This window comes from Tachypleus tridentatus, chromosome 10 (assembly GCF_004210375.1).
Source record: "Tachypleus tridentatus isolate NWPU-2018 chromosome 10, ASM421037v1, whole genome shotgun sequence".
Classification (NCBI taxonomy): domain Eukaryota; kingdom Metazoa; phylum Arthropoda; class Merostomata; order Xiphosura; family Limulidae; genus Tachypleus; species Tachypleus tridentatus.
In genome coordinates, this window is record NC_134834.1 from 167,403,432 (window position 1) to 167,412,532 (window position 9,101).

A 9,101-nucleotide genomic window follows, 5' to 3' on the forward strand; every position below is an offset into this window, starting at 1 on the left:
ATTATATTTTCTTCGTGTAATTCCTGTCTTAACTTTCTGCCTCTGTTTTGTTTTAACACTCTGTCTTCTTCTTTTTGGTCTTTTAATTTCTTATCTCCTTTATCTTTCTGTTGTTTTTTTTTCTTATCATCTTTCCATAATTTATCCATTTACAACAAAATTTTAATTTCACTTCAAGTACGTGTAATCACATAGAAGTTTGTATTTGTTCTATTTTATTTTTGTTAAAATAGTTTCACTTCTGACATGTAATGCTTGTATCTGCTGTAATTTATATATTCAATGTTGAAATTTGTTAGCTATAGTGGGTAAAATATGTATACATTTCGAAAAATGTGACTTGAAGCTTGCTTGATTGCAATTTATATAATATACAAAGCTCTCCAACCTTTTCTGTGAACCTCAACAATATTTTAAATAGTCAGATCGGGTCCACCGTAATTTTGATCTATGGGTCCCATGAAGTCCCTAGTTTCATAACTTTGTATAAGAACTAATGATTGGCTTAGGTTAACAAATAACTAACTTATAGAAAGAGATTCAACACTTTATTTCTCACTTTCTCATTTATGTAGTTCTTTGTTAAAATATGAATTCAACATTTCAGTGCTAAATTGTTTTAACTCCTCAATTAATCAAAACTTTCAACATACCTCCCTTACCCAATTTGCAAGTTATGCTTTTCAAGTAATTTCCTCAACTTTAAAAAAAATTTCCATTTATTAGGCCATAAGTTCATCAAGTGACATCAACTCAACCTCTAATGAAATAACCATATAAACGTCCAGAGAAATGAGAAGACAAAAACATTAATATTAGGCCTATTGTACTTTTAAACGCTTAATTCTTTGTCCATTTCCTTCCTCCTAGTAGTAGAGCGATATGTTTGTGGACTTATACTTCTAGAAATCGGCTTTCGATACCCGTGGTGGACAAAGCACTGGTGGCTCTTTGTGCTCAATGACAAATAAGAACAACAATAATCCATTCCTTTAGAGATTTACAAACATTAGAGGAATGTATAAGTATTGTACTTCAAACACGCTATATCAATTCGTCATACCCATTACCGACGATGATATTCGCTTAATTCAGGCATCTTTAATTTACCTGGAACGTAACAAACACAGTTATACATCCGGATCCATTTCATGAAAGGGATATTCTTTATCTTGTCCATTAGGGATTTTACATAATTATAAAAAGTATATGATAATGTTTCCCAGTCACAGAATATTTACCAATATCCCATTGTCGATGAAGCGTTTCGATCAATTCTAGAGTTTTCAGTTCAGCTGGAATACAGTAAACACAGTTATATTTCGGAAATAGACAAATTCACAACCTGAATACAAACCATATATTTTACTCAAGTCTAAAATATTCTCTACAGTTACAAATTATTTGTGACGTGCTATTATTATGATTATTTTCATTCCATAAAACAAGTTCCACCCTGATCGTGAACCCAAATATTATGTATTTGTTTCACTCCTCTCCGTTGGATCAGGGTAAGCGTGCGTGTAAAATCAAGGCTTCATTCGGACTGAAAGTAATAATCTATTCTAAATGGTATGGAAACCTTTTAATATTATTATTTATATGAATAAAGTTTTTTTTGTTTGTTTTGAATTTTCACCTTTGGCATGTAAAATTGTAAATTAGTAAGTTGTAAGAGGTTCAACCCTTGTTTTGGCAGGATATTAAAACACGTGAATTTTTCTATTGATTGGTTTAAGTAATATATCTGTGATGTGTGGGAAAGTTTGGTTTGTTTTGAATTTCGCGCAAAGCTACACGAGAGCTATCTGCTTTAGCAGTGTAAAAGTAGAAGGAAGGCAACTAGTCATCACCACCCACCGCCAACTCTTGGATTACTCTTTTACCAACGACTGATGGGATTGATCGTTATGTTATATCGCTCCCACGGCTGAAAGGATAAACTTGTTTGGTTCGTCGAGGATACGAACCCGAGACTTTCAGATTAATAGTAGAGCGCCCTAACCTCCTGGCCATACCGGGCTATTATATGTGTATAAGACATTATGTTAGGCCTGCTATATCATTTATCACTACATCCTCAGTCTAACCTCTTGGAGATTTTTTAAGCATTTGAAGAATTAGTGCTGTTGAAATACTATTGTTACAAACTCCTTGAACTATTAAAAATCTCAAAGGGTTTGTTTGTCTGTTTTTTTAATTTAGTGCAAAGCTACTCGAGAGCTATCTGCGCTAGCCGTCCCTAATTCAAACCCGCGACCCTCAGATTACGAGTCAAACGCTTAAACCACCTGGCCATTTCGGGCCACATCTCTAAGGGACTAGACTTATAACATGGTGTTAAAATTAGAAACAGAAAACAGCACAAAAATAAAATTTTATAAAAATTTATCTTCTATAATATACCCCCGTAATTATGTGTGTTCTGAGAGCTCACGTGAAATATGATATACGAACCAAACTGAATATAAAAACTGAAATACAACACTTAATAGTTTCAAAGTAAAAAGTCCTGTGAAATAAATTCGTAATTTACGAAGTTGATGACCCGAATGTCACTTGCCAACTGCGAAGACTGCTGTAAAGAAACTGCGAAATAGATCTAAAATAAAGTTCATTTATTCTCGAAACGAATAATATTATTCGACATTAAACCTCAAATAATTCTGACCAATATTTTTATTTTTAATTACAAAATTTAGTCAGCGAACTATTAACCTTTATTATGTTCGTCATATTTTCTTCTTGCACTCATGTTTTCGTTTGGTAAATAACTTAAAAAAAAATTTAAGAAGTCTAAATGTGTATTGCTTGTAGGGCGTGTATTGTTGAAGAGAGGTGCGCTTGTAGAAACGCATGAACTTAAATATACATTGGTTGTAGAGGAGAAGTACGTCAGAAGTAGGTAAAGATTATTAGGATATTTCAGTTTTTGATGATTTTTCTATTATTACTATGGTGCTGTTGCTTGAATTTTAAAATTTTAATGTAATAATGTTTGTGTAAGCACCTACTTCTAGTAAGAATGTTACTAATATAGTAATAACTTTACTGTAACTAGTGCTTTCGAGTGTTTTTGTCTTCCCATATGATTAAATCTTGACCCAATTTTATCTTTAGTGCTGTTGTCTTCGCATGCAGATTAGTTAGTAATCTGAGTTAATTAAAAATAATTACAAACCCAGTTTTTTAAAGTTTTAATTTTATATTGTGTTAGGGTGACAGTTCTTTATCTCAAACTAACATCAGTGCACAAGAAAAAATGGAAATCCTGAGCTGAGGATCCTAGTGTTTAACACACTGGGGCGTGGTTCCCAAACTTGTTTTTGTTAGTATACCACCGAAGTTTTGTTTACCTTAACAAACTATAAATATGATGGAATCCAAACATTATGCCACAGCTTCCTTTCTCTCATTATGCAACCTTTCCAAGGACCACCTGAAAGAAAGTTGCAAATCAATAGTGATCCATAGCCTGCAGGCTAAAAATCACATCACTGGATTTATTTCTCTTAGCAAAATAAAAATCTGAATGTAAGAGATAAAAAAACAAAAACAAACTGTGATTAGGAGAGCAAATAATCACAAACCTCACATTGCGACTCATTCAAACATCTTATGAATCTTTAAAATGTATATATATATTGTGCTTCCTAGACTTCACAAGCATTTTCAGCACCAGCTTTTCAATTTTTCTGCTACTCAAGACTTCACTTATGGTAGTGAGTTCAAATGGTCCAGTAGTGGTCTGTTGGATTTAAAAAATATTTTGGACAACAAAAAATATTTGATTTCTCAAGACTATTGCCATACAATGACCTTAAACATTTTTATCTACTACTTGTTTTCAGGAAATCATCAATTCTCTTAAAAAGGAAATTACAAGTACAAAAAGTTAAGTAAGAGTTTTAAATACAAGCTTTTTAGGTTTGTTGATAAACATGGAAGGTAATGTCTTTGAGGTTATTATTGTAATGTCAGGAGTGTAAGGCATAAAATATTAGTTCAATGCTCTAACTGAAATGGAGGACTAATGATATAATGGAAGTCACTGAAACTGGGTTAGGTTTGGGCAGTTTTCTTAATTTTCTAATTGATATTTAAATAATATATTTTTTGAGGAATGGAGTGGCTTTTTAATAGAATTGAAGACCTGTAGAATGTTACTCGAGAGGTTGAATCTATGTTGGTTACAGTCGTAGGGCTTAAAGCATACTATTTGTTTAATTGCCAGTTGTTATAGGCTAGCTGGTCAGGCAGAAGAGACCAAAAGTTGTATACTAATATCAGGGCTACTAAAAATAAGGATCCTGGTACAGTAATTATGGGAGAGAAATTTATTGAAGTAACTTAAGCTGTGTTTTTATATGAAATGGTCTTTAATTTACTGTTACAAATAATAATACTTTTATTTCCAGAATTGAAGTAGGGAAACATTTTGTGAAAAGTGAGCAATGCATAATTAAAGTTGATGTTAAGGTAAAAAAAAAAAAAATTCCTAGTTTTGATTTACCTAATTTTGAGACAAAATTTATCATTAGCAAGTTGGATGGATAAACTAAAAAGTGATGCGAGATTGATTTGAGAAGTCGGGAAGTGTTTGAAATTAAATTGCTTTTAATTCTAAAATAGCATATTTCTAAAGATGATAAAAGTATAACAGGCAATCTGGTGTACTAAAGACATAAAAGAGAAAATTAGTGATAAAAGCCATAATTTTAAAAGTTTTAAGTTAACAGAGAGGGCAAAAGATCTAAAGAACTATAGGCAAATTAGTAGATTGTAGTTAATCAATTAATTTTACATGGTGTAAAAGGTATTTAAATATGAATTTTCACTATTCTGTTATGATAATTAAATTTGAATAGATCAGTGGTTAAAAGAGTGTGGATTATATAATTCAACTAATAACTTAAATTATAATAGTGCATTAAAGTTGTGGCTCACTTAAGAAAAGATGTTTATTGTGGATTTTATGTATAAAGCTGAACATTTTGTCACTGAATAATTTTATATTTAGGTTTAAACATTTTCATAATGAAGAATTAAGTTTAACTCTTAATAAATATCAGCATACAAATGAGTCTTTGCTTGTCTTATGATTCAGATGTTTGGGTATTTTAAAAATGTTTGCTCAACCTTCTGAACATGAAGGATTATTATGAAAGATGTCTTGAATAATTACAAAATTATTCTTTAAGTAAAGTCATGCTTTCACACTATTTAGTATTATTACTTGTCATCATGCTTCTGCAATGTTGGAATCAAGTGCATATTTTTTATTTTCAGAATCATTCTTTTACTCAGGGTCAGCAATTAAATTCTTCTTGAAAGTATAGGTTTTGTTTTGAACATGAACATTATTGTCATTTAGTTAAAACTTGTATTCTGTTTTACACCTCTAAATAGGAGTTGGTAACTTTCACCCAGAGAGATACCAGGATGGAAGTGAAAATCAAAGAGGTTATCATTTCTGTGAGTTAGTCAACATCCTTTAAAGGATGTAAAGGAAAGGAGTTTTAAGCTAATGTCAGTATTTCAGCCCTTGAAGCCATCAGAAAAGCTGTGCCATTTTATGAAAAAGGTGAAGTGAGGTAGTTAAAAAAAAAGCCATTGTGAGAATAAATATTCTGATTTTTAACTTATTAAATTCTCATGTGAATCAGAATTAACTTATTTTGTAAAAATAATACTGCTGATGAATAATTTAAATATTTTATGACATACTTTCTACACATTGTTCATTTCAAATTTTAGTTGTAACCAAACTTGTGGATTTCTGTAACAAACCAGAACAAACATCAACTTTTGTGATGACGAGACACTCACTTGAAGAAAAATGTATCTTAGAAGGCTAGTATGGTTATTAACACTTTTACCAAAATAAAGTGAAGAACATCGTTTTGTCCTTCTTATGTCATCTGTAGGTTAACAAAAGTTAACCTGAAGGTGACATAAGAAGGGTGAAACATTGTTCTCTGCTTTATTTTGGTAAAAGTGCTAATATCAATACAAGTTGTCCTGAGATACAAACATCAACTTTGTAAAAGTATGAACTGTTGTTTGTACTTTTATTAGCCTGTCTGTCCAGATAGTCATTCTGTAAAGCACCACTCTCCTTTGATTCACAAATTATTTACTGAAAAGATTGATATTTATCTTGCTAACAGGCTTTTAAACTTTTTTTTAGTTTAATTAATGAATTAATTGCTGCATGAGGAGAGTTTGAAATATCTCAATTTTTTTTTTTCTGATATAAGTATAGTTTAAAGGGATCTGAGTGAGATGTTTAACATTGTAAAGGGATTTTATAGTGTTAATGCAAAGTATGGTAGTAAAGTGTGTGTGTAACATTAATAGCAAACAAATCAGACTGTCAATGACCACAGGCCAAGACAAGAGGAAATAAGCTTTTGGGGAAAGATAAAGCATGGAACATGAGGAAAGAGGTTCAAATGGAGGTAAAGTAAGGAAATGGAAGACCACATTAGCATCCAATCTGGAAGAGTAGGTCATCAGGGAAAATGCCAAATATGAAAGGAATGGATTAACATGGTAAAGAGAGACGAAGCATAGCTCTACAGTAATGGAAAAAACGAAAGGTGTGGGAGAAAGCTGCCTCATAACCAAAATCAAGGAGACTGAAGACTCCCAGTCAAAAAGCCACATCAGAAATTTAGAAATACCAGTCACTGTAGGCTGAGCAGCTGAAAATTTCCTAGAATGGAATCAAGTGTGAAAGACTTTCCACTTCCATTGATATACCTCCATGGAAGAAGAAGGTATGGCCTGAACCAAATGGAAAGCTGTGCAATGCTATGCTATAAACCCAATTTCCTTGCAAATGACCAAACAAAAGCCAGATGTGAAGACACAGACATGAAGTGTGGAATGTAAAAACAGTGACTTGGGTTGAAGTATAGTAGGGAAGAACTGGAGTTAGTGCAAACAAGGAAAACATGGTTGACCCAGCCAATAAAAAGCTAACAGAAGGAACCAGTATGGAGTGGCATAGATTAAGGAAACCACTCAATGAAGCAATCAAATAGGAGGTAAACACACAAGAAATTGTTAGATCAATCTTGATTGAAGACATTGATAGCTAAAACCTGAAAATGAGGCACCAGGAACCAAAAAAGGAATAATTTGCAATGCATCAATGTGAGGAAAATCTCACCAACTGCAAAACCACCAAAAAATTATAGGATCAAGGGACCACTCCATCAGAGTGGGAAAGATGATCCATCATAAGACTTAAAATTACCTGAATGAGACATGTGATTAAACAAAGGTGCTGAATGTATATCCAATACAGAAGATCCAATGTATGAAAACAGAAGGATCTCAAATAGATGCTGCCTTGGATATTGATACATGCCACCACTATCAAACTGAAATATCTGGTTACAGGTAGAAAATAATTCAAAGTCCAATGGACAGCTAGGAACTTGAGGCCATGGATATATAAGGATTGCTCAATGACTGACCAAAAACCCAAAGCTTCCTGGTGATTGACCCATGCACCCAAGCTCTTAAGTGATGCATCTGTAAAACAAATGTAAATCTTTATGAGGAGGAGGAAATGCTAGCTTACCAAAAATTGTATGAGCCTTATCCATCCACCAAAACAGATTTCCACTAGGGAAGGAAGAAATGTAAAAGGAGCAGCCAAGGGATCTCAAGTGAGGTTCCATTGATCATACAAACTTCACTACAGGGAATGCATATGTGCACAACCTACAGTGACCAGTGGTGTTATGAAAGACAACCTCCCCAAAAGCAATAGAATCTTGTATGCAGAATATGAGGAAACAAACAGGATGTGGCAAACCAAATGTTCCTTGGAATGATGTCAGAGAGAAGGTTGGGCCTGAATGAGGTGAGTGTTGAAAAATATCTGCAAATGGGCAATGTATTGGATAGGATGGAGGCAAGATTTCTCCAATTTTACTAACCAGCCCACCCAAACAGCCACTTGAATGAGCTGATGAGTATAGCTCACTGATTCAAGTTTAAAATGGGCCAGAAGAAATCAGTCATCTATATAATAATGGAAATGCAGCTCTATAACATGAAGATGAGGAGCAAAAGCTTTAACCACCCAACAGAAAATATAAGGTACAGAAACAAGCTCAAAGAGTAGTGTGCAAAACTTGTACATTCCCCCCCCCCATGATGGACAAGCCAAAGATATGAATCAGACTATGCTAAGACAGGAATAATTATGCAAGAATTGGTGATGTCCATCTTGATCATCCATAAACCTGGAGAAAATACCTTCCAGAGGGTGAGAAGAAACCTCGCCATAAAACAGAGAAGGTAAATGAAGCAATTGAGGTGGGACAAATCAAAGACAGTCCTCTAGTCTCTAGCTGTTTTCAGAACAAGTTTTTAGGAATAAAAATCCAGTTATTAATGGAGAACAAATTTGACAGTCTGTTGAGTAAGGATGTTCTCAACTCCCTCTGACAAATGCTGACAAACAATGGGATCCTAAGATGAAACAAAGGCAACAGATACAGAAGACCTGGGAGGTTTTGAAAGAAATAGGATCTTGAATCTTTCCAACTAATCTTGAAAGACCCAAATATCATTGACAAAAGGGCATCATCAATGGAGAAATGTTGCAAGTTGAACTCCTACTGGACCAGAGCCCACCGATTAAAAATGGGAATAAACTGGAAACTACCATTTATCGAAAATGTTTTTTCTTTAATCATTCTGCCACATTAAATTTCAAAAAACTACTGTTTTTTAATCTTATGTAGATAGGATACTAAAAGTATATTGTAAACAAGATATTTATAATTATTATTAATTATGCACACAGGCATTTAAAGATATTTTATTTATGCTGTTGTTGACAGAACTGTTACAAAACAGGAATAAAAATATTAAGTTACCACCATTTACTGAAAAAAGTAAAAAAAGAATTCTTGATACTATATCATTTATAACAGGTTTATCCTGTCAAATAATGAACAAATTGAAAAAAAACAAAACCATTTTGAGATATATAAACTGAAAAACAGAGTTAGGCAAATTCTTAATACAGTTAAAGATAAAATTAATTTAATGGAAAAATTTGGTATATGTAAAAT

General features: G+C 32.9%; 1 long non-coding RNA gene across 1 annotated transcript; it reads left to right on the forward strand.

The window, feature by feature from the left end:
* Positions 1-2,586: 2,586 nt before the first annotated feature.
* LOC143230872 (uncharacterized) lies at positions 2,587-4,495 on the forward strand. The gene is made up of 2 exons (XR_013016654.1): positions 2,587-2,905; positions 3,218-4,495. It is a non-coding gene; the product is annotated as an uncharacterized LOC143230872 (long non-coding RNA).
* Positions 4,496-9,101: the final 4,606 nt, after the last annotated feature.